This window comes from Chrysemys picta, chromosome 14, assembly GCF_011386835.1.
Source record: "Chrysemys picta bellii isolate R12L10 chromosome 14, ASM1138683v2, whole genome shotgun sequence".
Lineage (NCBI taxonomy): Eukaryota > Metazoa > Chordata > Testudines > Emydidae > Chrysemys > Chrysemys picta.
The window spans coordinates 4948043-4974232 of NC_088804.1; the positions used below are offsets into that span (position 1 = coordinate 4948043).

A 26190-nucleotide genomic window follows, 5' to 3' on the forward strand; every position below is an offset into this window, starting at 1 on the left:
CGCGGCCCGCTGGTGGGAGCGGGAGCCGGCGGTTCTCTGCCGCCCGCCCGCTGCGCCCTGACAGGAGGGGCGGGGGCTCCCGGGCAGCGCGGTGCTGCCCTGCTCGGGGCCGGGCCCCTGCGTAGGGCGGCGGGAGGCTGCATGGGCGCTGCCAGCCGCCCCGTAGCCACTTGGGGGGCGAGCCCGGGTCTGGAGCGGCAGAGCTGCTAAGTGGGGTATGTAACCTGCGGCTGAAATCCGCCTCTGCACCGGGGCGGGAGGGCAGCTGATGGACGCCCACTTTTAAAAGGGTCCGTAGGCGATCCTGGCAATTACAGGCCGGTAAGGCTGCGGGACCAGGCAATCAGCTACAGACAGGAACAGGATTTGTTTGGGAGGAGTCAAGATGGCTTTTGTGAAGGGAAATTGTGCTTCGGCAATCTATTACAATTCGTTGCGGGGTCAACACATGTGGACAAGGGGGATCCAGTGGATATAGCCTAGTTGACAATTTATAAAGCCTTTGATGAGGTCCCTCCCCAAAAATTCTTCAGCAATGTAAGCAGTCCTGGGATAAGAGAGAAGGTCCTCTCATGAATCAGTAACTCCTAAAAAGACAAGGGAAAAAAGTTAAGAATAGATGGTCAGTTTTCACAGTGGAGAGAAGTAAATAGCAGGGTATCCCAAGGCTCTGTACTGGTAGCAGTGCTGTTCAACATATTTATAAATGCTTTGGAAAAAGGAGTAAATAGTGAAGTTTGTGGATAATACAAAATTAGGTCCAAAGCGGACTGTGAAGAGTTACAAAGGGAACTCACAACACTGGGTCACTGGGCAAGAAAACAGGAGATGAAATTCAGTGTTGATAAATGCAAAGTAATGCACATTGGGAAACATAAACCCAACTATACATATAAAATGATATAAAGTTAGCTTTTATCACTCAAGAAAGACATCCTGGAATCATCGTGGATAGTTTTCTGAAAACATCTGTTCAATGTGCAGCAGCAGTCAAAAAACCAAAAACCTAACAATATTAAGAACTATTAGGCTAGGGATCAATAATAAGACAGAAAATATCATAATGCCACTAGCTAAACCCATGATATGACCACACCTTGAATACTGTGTGCAGTTCTGGTCACCCCATCTCAAAAAGATATATTAGAATTGGAAATAGTAAAATAGTAAGAGCAAATGATTAGGGGTATGGAACAGCTTCGACATGAAGAGTCTGTTCAGCTTGGAAGAGAGATGACTGAGGGGGTTTGATAAAGGACTATACAATCATGACTACTGTGGAGAAAGTGAATATAGAAGCATTATTTACCTTTTCATATCATACAAGATCCAGGGGTCATCCAATTAAATGAATAGACATCATGTTCAAAACAAACATAAGGAAGTACTTTTTCACACAATGCATAGTCAACCTGTGAAACTTGTTGCCAGAGGATATTGTGAACACCAAAAATAACTGGGTTCAGAAAAGAACTAACTAAGCTCTTGGGGGATAGGTCTGTCAATGGCTATTAGCCAAGAAGCTCTGGATATCCCTAAAGCTCTGACTGGTAGAAGCTGGGGCTGGGTAACGGGTTGTCACTTGATAAACTGCCCTGTTCTGTTCATTCCCTCTGAAGCATCAGGTACTGGCCACGGTCCGAAGATGGGCTACTAGGCTAGATGGACCATTGGTTTGCCCCATTATGGTTATTTTTATGTTCTTAAAATAATAACCCCTTTTGCTAGTGTCTGAACAGGTACCACATCCCGACCTTCGCTGTCTGTCTCTGAAGGACTTGTTGGTGAAATTTGTCTGACTACTTTTTAAAAAGCAATGTTTTTTCTGATAGGCTGTCATAATCTTTTAAAAAACCTGTCACCTTAAGGCCCCTTACCTAGTTTTCTCGCTAGCTCTTCCACACAATTCAGCTCTAGCCACTAGCCTTCCAGGTAACTAGGAAAATGTATCTCAAAAATAACCATACGAAACAGGGCCGTTTCAGAATTTAAAAACTTTACGTGACTTTAAAATCTTATTTCAAAACATAAATCAAATTCTGTTACAGCTATTGTTATTTGTACAGTCTTCCTATTGGAAAGCATTATATTGAGATCTCTGGAATCCTTTCCATCTAGAGATGCTTGCTGCTTTAACTGTAGTCTGTCCTGTCCTTGTAATCACTCAGCTGTACGTATAGCTCTTCAGAGAGCTGCTGTTTGGAACCACAATAATTCATTATCCCTCTTGAACTGCCTTTATAATAATTGTCTCCAGTATTCCCAGTGTATTGCATTCCATTTTTGTCTGTATCTGAAAGGTGGTGTATAGTGTTGGAAGTGAGGAAATCCTTAGTTTAATTCCGTCAGTGTCACTGACTTGTAAGATCTTGGGCAAGTAACTTTCTGTATTTCTTTTTTCCCCATGTGTAAGATGGGAACAATGTTTGCATTACGTCAGGGGAGGGCAAACTACAGCCAGCGGGCTGAATCTGGCCCATCAGGGCTTTCAATCTGGCCCGTGGGATTGCCAGCCCCGTGGCACAATGGGGCTAAGGCAGGCTCCCTGCCTGCCCACGCCGCTCCCGGAAGCGGCCGGCACCATGTCCCTTTGGCCACGGGGGGGGGAGGGGGACAGTGGGCTCTATGCTCTGCCCTCGCCTGCAGGTATTGCCCCCCGCAGCTCCCATTGCCTGGGAACTGCAGCCAATGGGAGCTTCAGGGGTGGTACCCACAGGCAAGGGCAGCGTGCGGCAATGCTGCCTGCCCCATTCCGCCCCCCAGGCACCCTGCTGGACATGCTGGCCACTTCTGGTAGCGGCGCGTGGCCAGGGCAGGCAGGGAGCCTGCCTTAGCCCTGCTGTGTGCCGCTGCCACCCCGGAGCTGCTCGAAGTAAGTGGCACCGGGCTAGAGCCTGAATCCTTGCCCTGAGCCCCCTCCTGCACCCCAACACCCTGCCCCAGCCCTACATTCATGGCCCTGCATACAATTTCCCCACCCAGATGTGGCCCTCGGGCCAAAAAGTTTGCCCACTCCTGCACTATATCTATGTTGTGAGATATGGGTATAGTATTTTGCAAATGTCAAGTACTAAGTGCTATCAGATCTGTAAATTGAATGTACACACTTTTTTGAATAGTCTCTACTTGGATGCTTATCTCAAGTTACCCATATTATGTGATCAGAAGCCATCTATTGTTTGTTCTGTTGAAAAACAAAATAAGAATCTGAAATTCAGAACGCCTAACCTACAGCTTGTCAGAAGGCCACTAACACTTAATAAAAGGGGCAAACTTCAAGACTAGTATAAGAGCAAATGCTGGTGGACAAGAGGACTCTACAGATTCTAGCTTGGAGAGCACTCAGCACTCAATGTGAATACCAACTCCCCAAACCAAGGAGGTAAATGCTGGTTCCTTGTTTTATTCTCTTTCATAGCCATATTCTCCTCTGTTTCACAGATGAATGATTCAAATGTTATCATGGCAGATGGCTATTCATATCTTACGATGTAAGTGTGCATTAAGCTGAGAGCTGTCTCTGGACTGGAGATGAAACAAACACTTTAGGAGGAGATTGTAACTGTAACCTCGTTCATGAATGCAAGGCTACCTCCCAGCTGCCCATAGCAACAGAACCTTTTGTCTTTTTAGGATTAGATGAGAGCCAGCATCCACGGCCTAGAAAGTGAGTTGTTGGGCTTTCTACTTTACTGTATCCCTGACTGGGACCATTCCTGTCTGACAGGTTATGATACAAAGACCAAAAATTTTTCGAGTTGACTGATTTATTTATAAATTGTCAGGAGAATCATTTTCAGAAGTAGCTTACCAGCTCTTGGTAGAACTGCCTTTTTTAAAACAAGTTTTTCCTTGCACTCTTTTGGAAGTTTAATCTGGATTGGAGTCTTATGCAATGGTAAGAACTGAATTGTGAGAAGCTATTTAATATTTTAAAACATATTGGTAATATCCAAATATTGCATCAGTGTATCAGATCCACTGTACCTAACCAGATTTAACTGAGTCAGTTTTCCTTATTTGTATACAGATTGCTTTATGGATTACTAGATTCAATAGTAATAAAATTCAATAGAAATAAAATATTAATTGGACCACCACATGTTAGTGCACTACACCAGGGTTTCTCAAACAGGGGTCGCCGCTTGTGTAGGGAAAGCCCCTGGCGGGCCGGGCCGGTTTGTTTACCTGCCCCATCCACAGGTCCGGCTGATCGCGGCTCCCACTGGCCGCGGATCGCTGCTCCGGGCCAACGGGAGCTGCCGCAAGTGGTGCGAGGGACTTACTGGCTGCCGCTTGCAGTAGCCTCCATTGGCGCGGAGCAGCGATCCGCGGCTAGTGGGAGCCGCGATCGGCCGGACCTGCGGATGGGGCAGGTAAACAAACCGGTCCTGCCCGCCAGGGGCTTTCCCTACACAAGCGGCGACCCCTGTTTGAGAAACCCTGCACTACATGTTTGTGTTTCAGAGCAGAAACTGATACTTTAATCACACACAGATAACTATCTCCTCTTAAAAAGAGAAACTGCTGAAAAAAGCCCATATACAGGTCCATAAGTGGTAAAAGTCTAAACTATTTCTTGATTGTTGGTAGTCTGAGAGAACTAGAGAACTGTCATCCATTGCCAGGAGCTTGGAGTAGACGACGGGATGGATCATTTGATTGCCTGTTCGTTCCCTCTGAAGCACTTGACATTGGCCGCTGTCAGCAGACAAGATACGGGGCTAGATGGACCATTGGTCTGAGCCAGTCTGGCTGTTCTTTTGTTCTTAGTAAATCAAGGTTTCTTACCATTTTCCATAATGGTTGGATTACTGGAGCAGATTAAAATATGTAGTCTAGCTAGAGCATGAAGAAAAATCTGCAGGTTACTTGCAGAAAAATACAAGAAAGTAAAGTTATAAACTGTACTTAAGGTTGTGGCTTTCATCCATATACAGGATGCTTTCTCAAACCAATACACATGCTGAAAACAATATACAGGCACATGTGGGAGCGATTTCAGTGCACTTACAACTCTTGTCTATGAATATATAATTAGCGTTTCTGTTTTTTAAATGACTAAATCCAGTAGGTCCTATCTGATGTTTATTTCTAATGAGACAAACCATGCTTCATCAGACTAATTTTGATATTTGAAGTGAGATAAATTTTACTTTATACTGTTTTTTTATAGTGTATTGTTCTCACTTCAAGACTGCATACAATTTTATCAGTTACACGTGAACCCTGCTTATTTGTCATTTAGTTAACTCAGTGGTCCCCAAAGTGTGGGACGTTCCCCTCCCAGGGGGCACGGAGGAATGTTCGGAGGTGGCACAGTGGAGCCTGGCTCTGGCTCTAGTCCAGCTTCTCCGGCATTCCCAGTTCTGCCCTCAGCTCCGCCTTCAGCCCGAGCTCCTCTGCTGAACCAACTGCTGTAATGGAGGGGGGTGCGGACAGATTCCATTACTGGTAAGGGGGGCACAACAGGAAAAGTTTGGGCACCACTGGTCTAACTGCTTATCACTTTAATTTCTCTCCCAGTTCTACTTTCTTTTCAGTTACTTATGAATTTGATATTGTTTTCCTTCTATGCTACTCAGCAATGCTACCTTCTGCTCCCTCCCTATCTCCCCCCCCGCCCCCCCCATATGATCTGGTAGGTCTGGTCTAAACTTAAAAAACATTTACTGGCATAACTTTTAGTAAGCTGAGAGTTGTGTTTTTTGTTGTTGACATAGTTATGCCAGTAAAAGCCTTAGTGTAGACGCAGTTATACCGGTATAGCTTATTTTGTTTTGCCAAACTAGAATAAGCTATATTGGTATAACTATATCCACCCTGGGGACTACACTAGCCCAGTTAAAGCGGCAAATCTTACGTGTAGATAAGACCTAAGGTTCCTGTTACTTTACGTGTGTGCATCATGGAGCCCTGTGCCTCTCATTGGCTATCTGGTTTGTGTCACAGGAAAAAGGCAAAAGGAGCTGAGCATTGGGAGCCAGGGGAGTGGAGAATTGGGGACAAAAATGGCAAGAGCCTCATATTTGGGGAGTTCAGAGCAAGGCAAAATCTGGCATTTTTAGACTTCAGGTATTGTTGCAATATTTGCGTAGTCCAGTTACTGCTACCCTGTTTTACCAGAGGTCCTGTACCCATGGAGATTGGAGTAATTTAGCTGAGGCTGGATGAATGGCTGTATCATGGACAGAAATAACAGGTTCAGGTCTTCTTGAACTAGGGCCAAATGTGTATTTTCTGACTGACAGATCGTGCGCACACAATTGCGTTTTCTTCGTTTCTAGTGTGATCTGAGAAGGAAGCTGCTTGCCCTGATACAAGTAGCGAACTTCAATATCTGTTGCTATCTTTTGTAAACAATTACCCTACATTTTTTTGCAAGAGCAATGTATTTGCATGTTCTCAAATGGAGCAGAAATTCTCTTAACCTCTTCTGATGATCTGGTCTGACCTCCTGCATAGCTTTGGCTGTATTTTACCCAGTCACTCCTGCATCAAACCCATAATGTATGGCTGAATTCTATGCGATATCCGTGTGGATTTGTGGGATATAGATCATATTAGATTGGAATATCCCGTTGGAACAAAACAATTACATATGTGGTAAGAAATAGAGAGAGTGGTTGCAGAACTGCTACTTGAAAGTTAAATATATCACTACAACAACCTGCTCCTTCTGGGTTAGTATGTACCTTGGATTCCTCCAGTTCTGGGACGAGTTACTCTCCAGCAGCAATTCCTTGTGTTCTTTTTGTAAAGACTTACTTACTTAGTCTTAAAAATGAGGAGCCTAAAAGGAATTTGACGTATTGGAGTTAAGGGGGTGGAGGTGAGGAAAGGCGATGATTCTCCGTATCATTGATGGAAGTAAACTTGGTATAGTTAAGATGGTTAGTCTTGGGATGTGGAATTCATTTCTCACCTGACTCCCAGTTAATATTCCTTAGTATACACTCCTAAAAGGATGAACACTTTGAATGTTCTATTAAATCTGTTCACTTCCTTGGAAAAACACAAGTGATAAAAATAAGGTTAACATTTGCAGTCCTCTCTGCTGGAATGTGTTGTGTTTCTGTGATTCTGCTAGTTCCTTTGGTAGTGTAATGGTTTGTAGTGCAGGCTTTTATTAGGACTTTGCAGTATGTATTACCACAATTGACATGTTTGCTAAACGACTTTGCTAACAGCATTGTGAGTGTGATTTTTTTTGTTCTCAGCTGTTTTAAGCCCTCAAATACTGCAGTTGAACAGGCAGTTGAAGTAACTGCATGCAAATTGGGCAAACAAAAAAAATGTGCATACTTTTGCACTTAAATTTCTAAAATGTGGGACCGTTGTGTGTAAAATAAAAATTGTGCAATTTTGTAAGCAAAGGATAGTGGAGGAGAGAGCGTTAGTTAGGTGCCATGAGGAAGGCTTCAGTGATGGCAAAGCATGTATACCGTTAAGCTTGGGATCTCTGGAGAAAGTACTATGGTGCTGGTGTGAAAGTGATGGGTTTATAACACAATATATGTATATTATGGTAACACCCAGAGGCCTGAATAATTATCCGGGTCCTGTCGTACTAGGTATTGCACAAAAACATATGAAGACAGGATTCAATGGCTGCAAACCAAAATGAAGTTACTAAGTCAATTTCTCCGCCTACTAGCTTTGACAGTGTTCAGTTAAATAGTAGTATCTCCACAACTACATAATAGGATAAGTTTACATGTGACCTTTTTTTTAATAATGCTAAACTTGAGCTGCAGTTCCCAGTGTTGAGAGAGAATTTGGTGTTTAGGCAGATTTCCTTTTTAACATCTTTTGTAGTAGCCATCAAGACTGTACAACTATGAAGAAAATTCTTGTTTTTAGTAAAATTTAAATGAATAGTGACTGATTTTATCTACACATTGCTGAGCCTCGAAAGGATAAAAGTAATCCTCACCCACTAATAAGCCTAGCTGGCTGTTTAGTAATGATTTTTTTTGGGGGGGGGGGGAGGCTAGGAGAAGGACATGAAGACTGAGGGCGGGACCTGATAAATCTTCAAATATGTTAAGGGATGTTCTCCATGTCCACTGAAGAAAAGTCTCTACATGTACTCAGTTTAGACCTTGAAGTATAAGAATTAATTACATATCCATCTTAGCTTCCATAGTTACAGATGTTAATAACTAGTTTTCCAATCATCTTTTTAACTATCATACTACTTGTCTTGACAACCTTCTACAAGAGTGAATTGCACAGACTGATTACAAATACCTAGGCTTTGCAGAATTCAATCTTTATATTTTTAGAATTTTGACAGCTAAGATCAATGCTCATTTTTAAGCGTTTTTTGTATTTATCGAGTTACATTTTCACATTGTGGGAAATGGGGATGTCAGACAATAATAATGTGACAAACATTGAGGTTCAAAAAGTTAAAGCTTTATAATTGTTAAAACACAAATTGCCAACATTCCAGGTAAATATCTTTAAATCAAACTCTTAAGTTCTCAAGCAACATTTTTCTTATTCCACCCATCTGAAAATTTCGAGTAGTATTGATGGAAATATTTTTGTTGGTTTGTGTGTGAAATTGATGTTTACTTGCTTTACCAATATAAATCTAATCCTTCCAAGCCTACATACACCATATTAAGTATCTTTTGGTGATCTAAACGTGTTATCTCTTAGTTTGTCTGTGAAGTGAAGGAAGAACTTCCATAATTTCCTGAAGATGACAAGTCTGAGGTCCTCATGGTCAAATGTTAACTCCATAGGTCCTTGAAAATTATTTACATTTTTTTAAACTGCTTTTAAGTCAAACTGTAGCTATATAGCCTTGTGGCTCAGGCTACATCTATACTACAGCCAGGATCGATGCTCTGAGATCGATCCACCGGCAGTTGATTTAGTGGGTCTAGTGAAGACCTGGCAAGTCAACAGCAGATCGCTCTCCAGTCAACCCCTGTACTCTACCCCTGATGAGAAGAGTAAAGTAAGTCGATGGGAGAGTTTCTCCCGTAGACCCCGTAGTAAGTCAACCTAAGGTACGTCGACTTCAGCTACATTATTCACGTAGGTGGAGTAGTGTAGCATAGGTCGACTTACTGCAGTAGTGAGACATAGCCTAAGGCTCATTGAAAATGAGCAAGTAGTCACACTCTTTCCACAGACGGTAACATTTCTAAGCCACTTAGCTGCTCATGACCATATGTTGGAAAAGCATCTAGGATGGGATGAGCAAACTTTTTGGCCTGAGGACCATATCTGGGTATAGAAATTGTATGGCGGGCCATGAATGCTCATGAAATTGGGGTTGGGGTGCAGGAGGGGGTGAGGACTATGGCAGGGGGTGTGGGCTCTGGGGTGGGGCCAGAAATGAGTTCAGGGTGCTGGGAGGGGCCTCCAGGTTGGGGCAGGGGATTGGGACATGGGAGGGGTGAAGGCTCCGGCTGGGGGTGCAGACTCTGGAGTGGGGCTGAGGATGAGGAGTTTGGGGTGCAGGAGGAGGCTGGGCTGGGACTGAGGGGTTTGGAGGGCGGGGGGGATCAGGGCTGGGGCGCGGGGAGGTGGTCAGGAGTGCAGGCTCCAGGCAGCGCTTACCTCAAGCAGCGGCATGGCCCCCCCTCCAGCTCCTATGCAGAGGCGCGGCCTGGCGCCTCTGCACAGTGCCCCGTCCGCAGGTGTCACCCCCACAGCTCCTATTGGGCGTGCAGTTCCCAACCAATGGAGCTGTGGGGGTGGCACTTGGGATGGGGGCAGCGTGCGGAGCAGAGCCCCTTGGCCACCCCTATGCATAAGAGCCGGACGGGGGCCATGCCGCTGCTTCTGGGAGCCGTGCGGAGCGGCCCCCGAACCTGCTCCCCGGCTGGAGTGCTGGAGCAGGGCAAGCCCCAGACCCCGCTCCCCAGCAGGAGCTCGAGGGCTGGATTAAAATGGCTGGCGGGCCGGCGGGCTGGATGCGGCCCGCGGGCCGTAGTTTGACCACCCCTGATCTCGGAAGACTTCCTCTATGCCGGTGTCAAGACTGCAGCTAGCAGCTCCTATCTATATTGTCTTCTAATGCATGTGGCTTACTGGCAGCCACGTATCTGCCAGTAGTCCGTAAGCAAAAAATGTCACCTACTGATTACTGTATCAAGCCCACTAACGTGTGGTTGACCTTGAGCGTATTTTTTCGAAAGAGACATCAGTCTCTGTTTAAAGACTACAAGTGAGAGAGAATCCACCATGTCCATAGGTCAGTTATTTCAGTGGTTCCTTACCCTCCCTGTTAAAATATTCATCCAATTTTTATTCTGTATTTGTCTAGCTTCAGCTTTCAGCCACTGCATTTCATTGTCTTTGCTGGAGTAAAGAACCCTAAAGTATCAGAAATCTTCTCCCTGTGTACTTTTAGACTATGATCAAATCGTCTCTTAACCTTCTCCTTGACAAACTAAATAGATGGCATATCTAAAGTTTCTTGCTATAAGGTAGGTTTTCTGGACCTCAGAGAATTCTTGTACCTCTCTTCTGAACCCTTTCTAATTTTTCATTCAATTCATTTTTTGGCTTCCCCTAACCAAGTGCTTAATTCTCTTTTCTCCCAATGCTGCCATTTTACATCCTGCCCCCAACTGAGCATTTCATTCTCAGCTGCCCCCATACAACAAACCTCAGCATTTAATTTTCTACATCTTAACTTTCAGAAGGCTTTTCCCACTTACTGCAGCAGTGTGTGTGTGTGTGTGTGTGTGTGTATATATATATATAGAGAGAGAGAGAGAGAGGGGTGGGGGGGAGGGAGAATAGGGGGTATGTATTGGTGGGTTTTTGTTCCTGCACCTTGCTCTTCAGGCCAAGGGTTGGGGTTGGAACCTGTGGGAACTGCCTTTTTTCTTTCCTCCCCACTGCAGGCTTGGGAATCAGAGCAGGATCACCCTGCATTCCTGCCAGCTACAGCACACCTAAACAATCCTGTTCAGCAACTGTGATTGGTCGCCCTTCTTGAGGAGGCAGGGGAATGGGGAAAAAGGAACCAATCAAAGGGGGTTTCCTTATAGAATACGGGTTTTCCCAGGCCCATAGAAAGGCCTGAAAAGGCAGAGGTGGTACACCCTGCAGCTAACCCTTAGAACTTCCAGGATGTTATTTTTGTTGGAATGCTGTGCTGCTAAGGTTGAAGTTAGTATTATTTTTATTTAAGTAATTTTGTTAATAAGTATGTGTGCATAATGGAAAGTTCCTCCGTTCTTAAAGAATGTTTTCTTTGGGGCAAGATATAGAAAACCTAAAATAGTCCTTTCCTAGATGCAGTGTTTTCATCTGCGGTTACTCTGGCTTGTCTTAAATCAGTTCAGTGAATAGAACTCTGTGTAGCTTGCTGAGGAAATGGTGCTGCCTAATTTTCTAGGAATTACCTCTCTCAATTTTTCACTTGCTGCTACTCCTAATAAGCAGGTTTGTAGTAGTGACTTAGGCCTGGTCCACACTAAGCCCCCAGTTCGAACTAAGATACGCAACTTCAGCTATGTGAATAACGTAGCTGAAGTCGAAATACCTTAGTTCGAACTTAAAAGTACTTACCGCGGGTCCACACGCGGCAGGCAGGCTCCCCCGTCGACTCCACCTACTCCTCTCGCAGAGCAGGATTACCGGCGTCGACGGCGAGCGCTTCCGGGATCAATTTATCACGTCTAGACAAGACGCGATAAATCGATCCCAGAAGATCGATTGCTGGCCGCCGAACCAGCGGGTAAGAATAGACGTACCCTTAGAATGCAGTGGCCAGAGTATCCCATTTCAGGCTGTCTATTTCCTCTTCACTGGCCTCCTCTATCAAAGGATTGACTAAAATTTTGCTCTGACATGTATGACTTCATGTGGCTTTGGTGACTGAATTTGATGATTCTGCACTGGGCAAGTTTTGCAGTTGACTATCCCTGGATTCCATCTGAATGGTCAACTCTAAAGCTCTTTCAGGGTCTGGTATTCATTAACAATTGAAGTTAAGTACTTCCACATTGTTTATATTTAAATGCTAGCTTTGCTTAGCATTTCAGACAATACTGTAGGATTTTTATTGCTGAAGAGCTACTCTAGCATACTCTAAAAAGCTAAAAATAACCATTAAATATTCTGAGGTTCTCTACGTTTCCTGCAGGAAAGAGACTGTAGAGCAGAGGTTCCCAAAGTGGGCGATACCGCCCCCTGGGGGGCGCTGGACCGATCCAGGGGGGCAGTAGTAGCCTCGGGTGCAATTGGGGGGTGTTGAATAAAAATAAGGGGGCGGTGGAAGCATAAAGAAAGAATATAAGAAAATTTAGAAAAACCGTTCGTACATGTTTCATCTGTTGTGTAACATAGAGTTAAAGTTGTAGTGATTACTTTATTTTCCAAATAAATTCACAAATTATAACCGATCAGGTGTCAAGTCCGCCAACAACTCTTAACAAGCAAGTGTTGGCAGGCGAGCGTGTCGCGCATTGTCGGGAAGTCCAGCATGCATCGGCAGGAATATGTGCGTGTAATGACTTGTTTACAATACGATACTATAAATAGGCGACATGTATGAAATCTAATTTAGATTGTTTCTTAATTGTGTAAAAAGCAGTTAACAATAGTGCAATAAGTATTTAAAATTTTTTATTCATATTCAATACCTTCGATCTTTACGGATTACGGATCACATACAAAGCAAATTGTATTATTGTTGTTTCAATAAAACAGCAATTTACACGTGAGTATTTTTATACATTTTCTTACATATCTACCGTACGTTTCTGTGTCTCTAGTGCTTACTAATAATAAAATCGTAGCAGGCTTGTGTCAGTACAGTACTATTTGAAGTGTACAGTCAATATATTTGTCATATTTTTTATTACAATATTAACGAAAACGGGAATGAAATCGTAAAAAAACTTAACTATTAACATTTATTTATATCTATCGAATCATCTGTGTTAATTGGTAAATAAGGCGTGTGTTAATAAGGAACAATTATTTAAATAAGGGCAAACTAAATTAAAACTATTAACTGATTTTTAATTGCATATTGATTATTTTTTAATTGTTTCTTGATAAATTAATGACAATTTAATATCAAATACATATATCTAATGCTGAGCAAAGAACAAAATCCAGTTTATTAGTTTCATTAGTATTTTAGTTTGGTTGTCTTTTGCCATCTTACGCAAAAACCACTGTATACCTGATGTCGTGGGCGATATTCTAATAACACATCTTTCTTTACTATATTGTAGGACGTAGGTAGAAATATAGATACATAAAAGAACACAAATTTGTCACTGCATCTTTCTGTTTGTTCGCTTAAAGAAGGTAGATTTCCAGGGGGGCGCTGAGTAATTTTTTTTCTGAAAAGGGGGGCGCTGAGTAATTTTTTTTCTGAAAAGGGGGCGGTAGGCCAAATAAGTTTGGGAACCTCTGCTGTAGAGTCTGGATTTGGGTGTGCTTCAGTATGCAGGTGAAACAGTGTTACTGGTCAGAATGTACAAACTAGTCTCTCCCCAAACCCCAAAGATTCCCCCTTATGCTAACTCTTAAACTCTTGCAGGCTCTGGAATTACCCATATGTAAGAGAATGTTTATCTGTTTCTTCCCCAAACCCGAAGAAGAGCTCTGTGTAGCTTGAAAGGTTGTACCTTCCACCATCAGAAGTTTAGTCCAATAAAAGATATTACCTCACCCGCTTTGTCTTTTTCCCAAGTGACAAGTCTGAGTACAATGTTAGTCACACTGCATGAGCAGAAAGAAGGGCTCCGTGTATATAATGTAACATGCTGGTTGCTAGGACCAATGTATGGTACATGAGACTAGCTGTGTCACTCAAGTCTGGGGGATTTACCAGAGGAGAGACTGCTGCATGATTCTTTGCTTGTTACAAGAGGCAGTGTGACTGAAAAGCTGTTCCTCGGGCCCTCTATCTGAAACCTTCTAGAATAGGAGCTACTGCTCTCTTAAGAGCTCAGGGTAATGTCTTTATTCGTACTGACCCTTTCTTTGCTGTAAGCTACCACTTAGCTTCAGGAAGAGAACCTACCACAGCTAGCCTGACATCCTACAAATGTAATTTCTAGGTTCTGTCCAGCAGGAGAACAGTTAACACCCCGCCTGCCTGTGCTGTTGTAAGCAGAGACTTGTAGAGCTGGCATGTCCTTCTCAAAGAATGCTCTGCTGGCAGCTGCTGCCTTCATACATGGCTGGGGCTCCAGCTAGAGCACTGCAGACTGCTTTGTGGCAGTTTGAAATGGAGAAGGCGGGCTCTCAGGCAGGGAGTCCCCAAGCCAGGTAGAGTTCTATAGGTTATATCCAAAACCTCCAACTTCACTCAGAGCACTGCTGCTTTGCTCCCAGTGAGAGACGGTTTACAAATGGGCTGCTGTATTTTTCACTGCCTGCAGTTTCTGGCTAGAGTAAAGGGGTAGCCCTGTGCAGATGACACTATCGCAGGGGTAGGCAACCTATGGCACGAGTGCTGAAGGCGGGGCATGAGCTGATTTTCAGTGGCGCTCACACTGCCCGGGTCCTGGCCACCGGTCCGGGGGGCTCTGCATTTTAATTTAATTTGAAATGAAGTTTCTTAAACATTTTAAAAACCTTATTTACTTTACATACAACAATAGTTTAGTTATATATTAGACTTATAGAAGGAGACCTTCTAAAACTGTTAAAACGTATTACTGGCGCGTGAAACCTTAAATCAGAGTGAATAAATGAAGACTCGGCACATCACTTCTGAAAGGTTTCCAACCCCTGCACTATCGTATGGTTTTGAGGGTATAAAAGTTTGGATTACGTTAGCAAGGTCTACATCTGAAAGAAATGAACTCTGGGCTGAACAGCAGTGGGGGTGGGGAGCTGTACCCAACAGCAGCCATAGGTCAAATAGTACCCCTAGATTGCAGATAAAGGCTGAGACCCTCAGAAGGACAGGTTTCAGAGCAGTAGCCGTGTTAGTCTGTATCAGCAAAAAGAACGAGGAGTACTTGTGGCACCTTCATTGGATGCATGGAGTGGAAAATACAGTAGAAAATGGATGCAGTGGAAAATATATTTTTTCATGTTCTCTGTGTATATACATCTTCCTACTGTATTTTCCACTGCATGAATCCGATGAAGTGGGTTTTAACTCACGAAAGCTTATGCCCAAATAAATGTTAGTCTCTAAGGTGCCACAAGTACTCCTCGTTCAAAAGGACAGATAATCCTTGCCACTTCTTGTGTTTTTCTTCCAACCTTCTGCTGTTTGCTCTCTGTTCTCCAGACTGAGTATTAGCCACCTACCCCTCAGCCATGCCCCAATCTACTAAATGTTAGGTGAGATGTTCGACAGCAGGAAAGAGGGAGCTGGGTGTCAGTGGCATTTTGAAAACACTACTGCTCATGCTTCTTCCCTAGCCCTTCTAGTGTTTCTATATGCTTGTTAACCTGCAGAGCACCACAGAAGAGAATCCTCAGGTCAGAACAAATAATCCCCAAACCAGCCTTGGGGTGTTTGAAAATCCCTGCCAGCTGGGAGTGCTTTTCTCACTGTATTTGGCCTTCACTATCCAAGATAGACATGCATCCAAAGCATAGGCTCTGGCCAATGGGAGCCGGGTATTTCCCCCCCCCCCCCCCGCACTCCCCAACCCCCTGCACTAGCCGCCTCCTCACACACCCAAACTGCTGCTGCTGGCGCAGGGGCTGCCTGGCTCGGGCAGCCCCTGAGCCAGCACCAGCCGCTGCAAAAGTCACGGAGATCATGGAAAGTCACGGAATCCATGACCTCCGTGACAGACTCGCAGCCTTCGTTATAAGGAATAGCTGGTATCGATTTTTTTTCAAGAAGAAGTCATGCCAAACCAACCTAATTTCCTTCTTTAGCAGGTTTAGTGGCCTAGTGCAGGGGTTCTCAAACTGGGGGTCGTGAGCTTATTACATGGGGGGTCGCAAGCCATCAACCTCCACCCCAAACCCCGCTTTGCCTCCAGCATTTATAATGGTGTTAAATATATAAAAAAGTGTTTATAATTTATAAGGGTGGGTCGCACTCAAAGGCTTGCTATGTGAAAGGGGTCACCAGTAAAAAAGTTTTGAGCCACTGGCCTAGTGGACGGGGGGGAGGGGTGACGGGTTGGATCACAGAGACCCCCTTGGGACTGCCATCTGATGTGCTGAGACTACCTCTGAGCCCATTTTCCCTGGCAGCTTGAGACTTCAGTACCCTGTCTTGTTGAGCCAGACATGCTAGCCTGCTGCAAACACAGACCCAGGTCTGAACCACATCCCCCAAAAGCTGCAGACTTAATTGAAGACAGCTTAGAAAGTGCTCCTGTCTCTAGCACCCAGACACTCAGCTCCCAATGGGATCCAAACCCCAGATAAATCCATTTTACTCTGTATAAAGCTTATACAGGGTAAACTCATAAATTGTTCACCCTTTATAACACTGAGAGAGAGATGCACAGCTGTTTGCTCCCCCAGGAATTAATTACTGACTCTAGGTCAATTAATAAGCAAAAAGTGATTTTATTAAGTATAAAAAGTAGGATTTAAGTGGTTCCAAGTAAAAACAGACAGAACAAAGTCAATTACCAAGCAAAATAAAACAAAAACACGCAAGTCTAAGGCTAATACAGTAGAGAAATGATTACAGATAAAATCTTACCCACAGAGATGTTCCAATGAGCTTCTTTCACAGTCTGGGCCCAATCCTTTCCCCGGTACAGTTCTTGTTAGCTCACGTGGTAGCTAGGGGATTTCTCATGACTGTAGCTCCCTTTGTACTGTTCCACCTCTTTATATACCTTTGGCACAAGGTAGGAATCTTTTCTCTTTGGGTCCCCTCCTTCTAAATCAGGGATCTCAAACGCAAATGACCACGGGGGCCACATGAGGACTAGTACATTGGCCCGAGGGCAGCATCACTGACGCCCCTGCCCCCACTCCACTCCTTCCATGAGGCCCCGCCTCTTCCCACCCCTTCCCTGCCCCCATTCCAGCCCCTTCCCCCAAGTCCCCATCCTAGCTCCGCCCCCTCCGTGTCCCAACCCCTTCCCCAAATCCCTGCCCCGCCTTTTCTCTGCCTCCTCCCCTGAGCGCACGTCTCCCCGCTACTCCCTCCTAAAAAGCACAGTGAAACAGCTGTTTGGCAGCGGGAAGCACCTGGAGGTAGGCAGAGGAGCAGGGACGCAGCGCACTGGGGGGGAGGGGAGCTTGACAGCCGTAGGAAATAACTTGGGGGGGGCACAGCCCGTGGGCCACGTGTTTGAGATCCCTGTTCTAAATGAAAAGGCATCATTTTAAGAAGGATTCCAGTACCAGGTGACATGATCACATGTCCTGTGAGACCCCAAGCATGGATTTTTTTCAAGAAGTAGTCATGCCAAACCAACCTAATTTCCTCCTTTGGCAGGTTTACTGGCCTAGTGGATGGGGGGGAAGCAATAGATGTGGTATATTTTGATTTTAGTAAGGCTTTTGATGCAGTTCCGCATGACATTTTCATAAGCAAATTAGGGAAATGTGGTCTAGATTAAAATACTATAAGGTGGGTGCACAACTGGTTGAAAGACTAATCAAAGAGATGGTTTGCTGTCAGACTGGGAGGGTATATCTAGTAGGGTTTCACAGGGGTCTGTCCTGGGTCCAATACTAGTCAATATTTCCATTATAATTTGGATAATGGAGTGGAGAGTATGCTTATAAAATTTGCAGTTGACACCAAATGGTTTGGGGTTGCAAGCACTTTGGAGGACAGGATTAGACTTCAGAATGACCTGACAAATTGGAGAATTGGTCTGAAATCAACAAAAAATAAATTTAAAGACCAGCGCAAAGTACTACACTGAGACTTTTCTTACACTAGCACTTTTGTTGGCAAAATTTTTGTCAGTCAGGGTTTTGAAAAAACACGCTCCTGACCGACATAAGTTTCACTGACCAAAAATGCTGGTGTGGACAGCACTATTTTGGTGGGAGATGCTCTCCCACTGACATAGCTACTGCTTCTTGTTGGAGTGGTTTATTTATGCTGGCGGGAGAGCTCTCTCCCTCCGACATAGAAGAGCTATACAGGAGACCTTACAGCGGTGTAGCTGTAGTGGTACAGCTGTAAGATCCGTAGTGTAGACACCGCTTTAGCAAGGAAAAATCCTTCCACAGCTACAAAATGGGGAATAAGTGGCTAGGCAGTAGAACCGCTGAAAAGGATCTGGGTTAGGGCGGTCAATTAATCATGTGAGTTAACTGCGATTAAGGCAAAAAATTTAATCATGATTAAAAAAATTAATCGCGATTAATCGCACTGTTAAACAATAGAATACCCATTGAAATTTATTAAATATTTTCTGATGTTTTTCTACCTATTCAAATATATTGATTTCTATTATAACACAGAACACAGTGTACAGTGCTCACTTTATATTATTATTTTCGATTACAAATTTGCACTGTAAAAATGATGAACAAAAGAAATAGTTTTTTTCAGTTCACCTTATACAAGTACTGTAGTGCAATCTCTTTATCATGAAAGTGCAACTTATAAATGTAGATTTTTTTTTTAAACATAACTGCTCTCAAAAACAAAACAATGTAAAACTTTAGAGCCTACAAGTCCACTCAGTCCTACTTCTTATTCAGCCAATCGCTAAGACAGATGAGTTTGTTTACATTTACTGGAGATAATGCTGCCTGTTTCTTGTTTACAATGTCACCTGAAAGTGAGAACAGGTGTTCACGTGACACTTTTGTAGCCGGCGTTGCAAGATATTTACGTGCCAGATATGCTAAACATTCGGATGCCCCTTCATGCTTCGGCCACCATTCCAGAGGACATGCTTCAATGCTGATGATGCTCGTTAAAAAATAATGAGTTAATTAAATTTGTGACTGAACTCCTTGGGGGAGAACTGTATGTCTTTGTCTCTGTTTTACCCGCATTCTGCCATATATTTCATGTTATAGCAGTCTCGGATGATGACCTAGCACATGTTTGTTTTAAGAACACTTTCACAGCAGATTTGACAAAATGCAAAGAAGATACCAATGTCTCTAAAAATAGATACAGCACTCGACTCAAGGTTTAAGAATCAGAAGTGCCTTCCAAAATTTGAGAGGGAGGAGGTGTGGAGCATGCTTTCAGCCGACTTAAAAGAGGAACACTCAGATGCGGAAATTACAGAACCCAAACCATCAAAAAAGAAAATCAACCTTCTGCTGGTGGCATCTGACTAATACTTAGATTTACAAAGCCAGCATAAAATAGCTTATTTCATACCTTACTGGTTACTCAGAAGTCCAAACACCACAGTTCCCTTAAAGCAGTAGTTCTCAAACTTTTGTACTGGTGACCCCTTTCACATATCAAGCCTCTGAGTGCGACCCCCCCCCCTTATAAATTAAAAACACTTTTTTATATATTTAACATCATTATAAATGCTGAATACAAAGCAGGGTTTGGGGTGGAGGCTGACAGCTTGTGACCCCCCATGTAATAACCTCACAACCCCCTGAGGTGTCCTGACCCCCAGTTTGAGAACCCCTGCCTTAAAGTGATCCAGCCTCACGCCTCCATCCAGATACCCACTTCAGATATGATGAAAATTTCTGTAAATCTTATTTCATCCTATACAAGAAAAGGTTCTACCAATCCCGAAGGATCGGACACATTACCTCCCAGGTTAATGCATGTTTCAGATCTTACCCAAATACATGCTACAGCCAATTCTTATTAACTAAACTAACATTTATTAAAAAACAAAAGAGAGAGTATGGTTAAAAGTTCAATATACATACAGACATGAGATCAATTAGTTGAGGTTCAGATTCACAGCAGAGATGGTGAGCTTTGTAGTTGCAAAGAGTTCCTGTAGTGTTCAGATCAGAGGTCATAGTCCAATGTCCAAATCTCACATTCAGGGTGTACCAGCATATTCAGGGTGTACTAAGTCTTGCGACTCAAAGTTCCCCTGATGAAGTCTAAGCAGATCTGAGATGACAGAATCAGGACCCAAGATCTTTTATACAATTTCATGTCCTCTTTGACAAGTTGGGAGTTCCTCTGGGAACAAAAGGTCATTAGGATGACTTTGAAGGAGGTCCATCACCGGTACTTAGCTATACGAATTAACATAAGGCCATTTGCTTGTTCCTCCACCATTCACAGTACATTTCAAAGAGAGATGAATACAAGATATCCCATATTTACAATTCATTTAAATGATAGGATGTTCTTTTGACGTCTGAATTATAAGAATATATCATAGACAGGGACTCTTGACTACTTTGTCGACCCGACTCATACATATGTAAATACACAAAACCACAAACATTATCTTCCCATGTGTCTTTTGAGGGTTTTTTATTTTGCAGGACGTTTAACCCTTTCTAGTCATGCGTCACACAAGCAGAACCCATCATCAGAATGGACGCATATCCTATGGAATGGTGGTTGAAGATGAAGGGACATATGAATCTTTAACACATCTGGCATGTAAATACCTTGCGACGCTGGCTACAAAAGTGCCATGCAAACGCCTGTTCTCACTTTCAGGTGACATTGTAAAAAAGAAGCGGGCAGGATTATCTCCTGCAAATTGTAAACAGGTTTGTCTGTCTGAGTGATTGGCTGAAAGTAGGACTGAGTGGACTTGTAGGCTCTAAAGTTTTACTTTGTTTTATTTTTCAATGCAGTTATTTTTTGTACATAATTCTACATTTGTAAGTTGCATTTTCATGATAGCGATTGCACTACAGTACTTGTATGAGATGAATTAAAATACGATTTCTTTGTTTTTTACAGTGCAAATATTTGTAATCAAAAATAAATATAAAGTGGGCACTATACACTTTGTATTCTGTGTTGTAATTGAAATCAATATATTTGAAAATGTAGAAAACATTGAAAATATTAAAATAAATGATATTCCATTATTGTTTAACTACACAATTAATCGCACAATTAATTTTTTTTTAATTGCTTGACAGCCCTAATCTAGGTGTTATAGTGGATTGCAGATTGAATGTGTGTCAATGTGATGCAGTTGTGGAAAGGGCTAATATTGTTCTGGGATGTACTAACAGGAATGTAGTATGTAAGACACAGGAGGAAATTGTGCTCTGCTCTGCTCTGGTGAGGCTACAGCAGGAGTACTGTGTCCAGTTAAGGCACCACATGTTAGGAAAGATGTGGACAGATTGGAGAGAGTCTGGAGGAGAGCAACACAAGTATTAAAAGGTTTAGAAAACCTGACCTATGAGGAAAGGTTTGTGTAGGGGTTTTTGTTTGTTTTAAGGGTATATTTAGTCTTGAGAAAAGAGTCTGAGGGGAGACTTGATAAGTCTTTAAATATGTTAAAGGCTGTGAAAGAGGTCTGTGATCAGTTGTTCTCCATGTCCATTCTAGGTAGGACAAGAAGGGATGGGTTTAATCTTCAGCAAGGGAGATTTAGGTTAGATACTAGGAAAACATTTTTTAACTACATAGTTAAGTTCTGGGATAGGCTTTCAAGGGAGATTATGGAATCACCATCATTGGAGGTTTTAAAGAACCGGTTGGATAAACACCTGTCAGGGATGAACTAGGTTTACTTGATCGTGCCTCAGCTCAGGGACTGGATTTGATTACCTCTTAAGATCCCTTTCAGTGTTACATTCCTATGATTTTATGACATATTCACCAATTTCACCTTTTTTGTGTGTATATTTTTGTGCATCTGTAGTTGGTCAAATATTAGTACAAATAATGTCAAATATTTGACAATTTGAGTTGCTCAAGTACTAAGTTTAAAAAAGAATGTAACAAAACAATATACCACACTGTTCCGTTTCAGGTATGTATCGTGCGTATAGGCGTAAAGTCCAGTCCCCACCATAGTCACAGTAGCTTCTCCATAATAAAGGTTGCAGGGACTGTCCCATTTTAAGTCTAGATTAAAAACAAACCATTTCATTTATTTTTGGGGCGTGACTTTCCAGCCAAGATTTGTAAAACTTCCAGAGCAATGGCGTCCATCTGGAGCTGTTGGAAGAGGCAGCACGGGGAGAGTGGGGATTGCAAGTTTCTTAGCTAAGAGCAAAAAGAGGTTACGGCAGTGTTTGCAAATGGCTTGCCCTTAAATTGATACTGCTGGTGCAATGGATTCTTGAAGCGAAATGCATGTGACGTATGAGAGAAGATTTAATTTAGAAATAGCCAATGTTCAGATTAGCTAACCTTTTTAGCTGCAGCAGAATGTGCTAGTGGATGTGTGCCAGGTGCCAATGCATCTCTTAATGTTAATACCTGCTACTAGCTTTACACTGCAGTGATTTTAAACAGGCAGCTGTGGGCTTATTTGGGAATCATACAAATTCATATGCCAACTGAAAGCTTAGACCTTTAGTTATGGTTCATGTGGCAGGTCCCACTCTTCTCTCTGTCCCTTGCTTCTGGGCCCCGCTCCCCAGGGCTGTGTGCACAGACACACCTGGGCAGCAGCCTGCACTGTCAGGGCAGCCCCCAAACTTCCCCACAGCCTCTTGGGGATCCCTTATTCCTGCCTGCTGGGTGCAGTGTGGGACGGGATCAGCGATCCCCGGGGAGTGCTGGGGATGCACTTCACCACTTGGCAGCAGCCAGGCAGAGGTGTGCCTGTTCTTCCTCTGAAACTTACATTTTATGTCAAATATCAAAACAAACAGACAAAAATAAATAAAAAAAACAACCAAACAAAAACGTCTTCACTGAACATCCCATTCTAAATATTAAGACTTGCAAAGTTTCATTTTAATAGCTTGACAGCCCTGGTGACTGATGTCCTAATTCTTCTCGGAACAGGTGCACATGGGCATTTTCCTGCCAATGTGCCTCAGTCTAAAAGTGGAGAACCCAATTCTCAGAGGGTAGTTCGGTATAAAGCCTTCTCACACGACAATCATTCTACTGGGGTAGCCACCAAAGGAGCTAATTATGCAGTTTATGTACTCATCTGTTCTTTATGGGCACCTGAGTCCTATCAGTAGCACCGTCACAATTAGGAAATGGTGGGCAGTAGAGTTTTCCCAAAGTGCAACACATTTGTAGGGCTAGAGCAGGGGTCGACAAGCTTTGGGAAGTGGTGTGCCATTAATTTAAGGTTTCGCTCATGCCGCTGCTGGTTGGTCTGGGGTTCCGTAATCCAGGCCGGCAGCGGGCTGAGCAGGGCTGGCAGCCAGGACCCCAGCGGGCAGCAGCGTGCCACTAAAAATCAGCCTGCGTGCTGCAGGTTGCTGACCCCTGGGCTAGAGTGTCAACCGGGGATGGACGGACAGGCACTAAGCACTCTGGGACAGGGTTACTTTGACTTGGGTCTGTGCACTGCAGTGTGGATACTAGAGTCCTGGGTTCGAGCATGGATCAGAAAATCCTTAACCTAGGGTTAAAATGCAGTGTAGACATTCAAGCCCAGAGTTCCTGGACACAGGTCAGCTGACTCAAATTCCACTAACCCTGGGCTTACATTACTGTGTAGATGTCCCGGGACATTTACACGGAACACATTACCGGCCACCGCCAATACCAAGAGCGAGCCAATTAGACCTCGCCCACCTGCAAGGGAGAAGGGACTTGCTAACCCCCCCTCCCCCCACTGGGCATTATCCCCTGAGCCTCGAACCCACCCAACCTCACCGGCCGCCGTCAATTCCGGGAGCGAGATGGGGAGACCTCGCCCACCCACAAGGGACCTACCAACTCCCCCTCCCCCCGCTGGGCCTGAGCCCCGAACCCACCCACCCAACCTCACTGGCCGCTGCCAATGCCAAGGGCGAGCCAGGGAGTCTCCACCCACCTACAAGGGGGAAGAGCTCCTACTGAGCCCCAACCCACCCAACCCCATCGGCCGCTTCCGGTGCTGAGAGTGAGCCAGGAATACTTTGCCCACCCGTAAGGGGGAGGGGACCCATACTTCCCCCCCCAGCCCTGAACCCGCCCAACCCCATCGGCCACCGCTGATAACGAGAGTGAGCCAAGGGGACCCTGCCCACCTGCAAGGGGGAAGAGGCCTATATACCCCCCCCCCCCCCGATGGGCCTTATCTCTCGAGCCCTGAACCCACCCAACCTCACCGGCCACCATCAATGCCAAGGAGTGAGCCGGGGAGACCTCACCCACCCGCAAGGGGGAAGGGACCTATTACCCTCCCCCCCCCACCCCCCCCGCAGGGCTTCTTTCCCCTGAATCCCACCTCGTGAGGGTCGCCCCATCACCATCGCCCAACCCACCTACTTGTGCCCATGGCTATTTGTACCCCATGTGTGGATGATTGACCCTCACCGATTATCAACTATGTCTTGATCTCGCCCACCGCCCACCCCCCCATTGGGGACACTATAGTCCATATGTATTATGTGTGCTGCCAACCCCAACATAACAACATCCCCCCCATACTCTGTATGTTCCCCCCAATGATTGACAACTGACTCTTCGAATCGTTTGTACCATTTTTATTTTTTAAATATTCTCTAATAAAATTCCCTAAAGCTCATTCTCAATTTAGGAAAAAGAAAATGTAGCTTTTCCTTCTTGTGAGGGATTCTCAGAGGTTTTGTTCCTCAGCTCTCTCTAAGGGCTGGTCTACTGCGGGGGGCGGGGGGGGGGGGGTCGATCCAAGATATGCAACTTCAGCTACGCAAATAGTGTAGCTGAAGTCGAAGTATCTTGGATCGAATTACCTGGGGACCAGACGGCGCGGGATCGATGGCCGCGGCTCCCCCGTCGACTGCGCTACCGCCGCTCGCTCTGGTGGAGTTCTGGAATCGACGGTGAGCGCGTTCGGGGATCGATATATCGTGTCTTAACGAGACACGATATATCGATCCCAGATAAATCGATTGCTACCCGCCAATACGGTGGGTAGTGAAGTCGTACCCTAAGAGAGAAGTAGGTCACTTGAATTTTAGAATTACTATTCAGTTTGCAGATTTTTCTACTATTCATGCATTTAACTTCTTCTTTTGTTTGTCACTCTGGTTCTCCTCTTTCAAACCCAGTTACTGATGTACAGTTTGGCCTCCAGCTTAAATAGCACTGAAGATAAATTTTCCAGATGCTGCAGTAAATGAGCCAAATTGTCTCTCGAGTATAACCGAGTTCTAGCGTAATTTTAGACTGTCATTAGAATAAGAAATGAGAATCTGCTTGCATCAAAAAGGTTGCCTTAAAGTTTGATCATAGCTTTAATGGTATCAATTCTAACTCCATGGATGGATGGATGTTAAGCTTTATGCACATCGCAACCTCCTGGGCCTGTTTCTGAAAATGCTCCTTCACTTTTCCTAAACCATGTGAACTGGGGCTGTGTTGTGGATGCTGCCAAAGAACTAGGCTGAACAAGACACTGTTAACTTGTTTTTTTTGTTTTTGTTTTTTTTAAATATTGAGTTTTCTAGCAGTGTGCCTTAAATATGTATTTTTAAGCTTTAGTTATTTTAAGAAGTTTTTGTCGTGTTCTGTTCATCTATTGATTTTTAGAAAGGTTTTCTGTGCAGGTCTGAGCACAACAACATTAAACACCTCTCGTCCCCCAAATCCCTAGCCCAGTGACTGAACGGTGAGGTTTTTGCATGGATATTAGATAGCAAAGCCAGGCAAAGTTGATCTTAATAGTGAACACTGTGTGGGGAGCCCAGTGCAAGAAGGAGACAGTCAAGAGGTTCTGCTCATGTGGGAAGTGGAACACAGCATAGACTTAGCGAGAGCTCAAGGTCATCCAGAAGGGCCTGGAAACTTTGCCACGATTGATTCTTCCACAGACACATGCAGACTATGACAGACATTTCTCAGTGGCTTGTTTGAACAAGCAGAGCAGCATCAGGTCTTGTCTCTGCATAGAGAAACCAGATGACTCCTATCTTGAGCAGAGAAGAACTTCCTCTTGCTCTGTCTTTTCTGTTGAGGGGAAGCTCTTCGTTGAAACAAACTGGCTAAGCAGGCTGAGCCTTGGCCAGGGAGAGTGGAGCTTTGACCCCATCATAGAGCTGTTTAGCGTGGGCACTTGTTACCCCCAGCATTGAATCTCTGTGCACCCAGTCAAACCACAAAATGAACAGGTATTCCTCCAAAAGGGTGTGCACACGGTGGCAGTAGGTGGATAGCACATTGTTGGTGTCAGGGACTGGGATGTGGGTGATCATTCTTAGTGGTTGGAGCACGTTAGAACCATCGTCAGAGGCCAGAGCTGAAGTCAGGAATCAGAGCTGAGATTCAGA

The 26190-nt window shown here is 44.2% G+C and overlaps 1 protein-coding gene across 5 annotated transcripts in view; it reads left to right on the plus strand.

Moving 5' to 3' along the window:
* NUTF2 (nuclear transport factor 2) overlaps nt 1-26190 on the plus strand; it is a 59897-nt gene that overhangs the window by 270 nt on the left and 33437 nt on the right. Inside the window, exon 1 of one of the 5 annotated variants that reach the window (XM_042860258.2) lies at nt 89-215. The exons of 3 other annotated variants lie outside the window; for them this stretch is intronic. The gene's annotated coding sequence lies outside the window, so the exon portion shown is untranslated. Of the gene's footprint in view, nt 1-88; nt 216-3217; nt 3383-26190 lie in introns of those variants that run through there. One more of the 5 variants, XM_065567537.1, reaches the window with a different exon arrangement.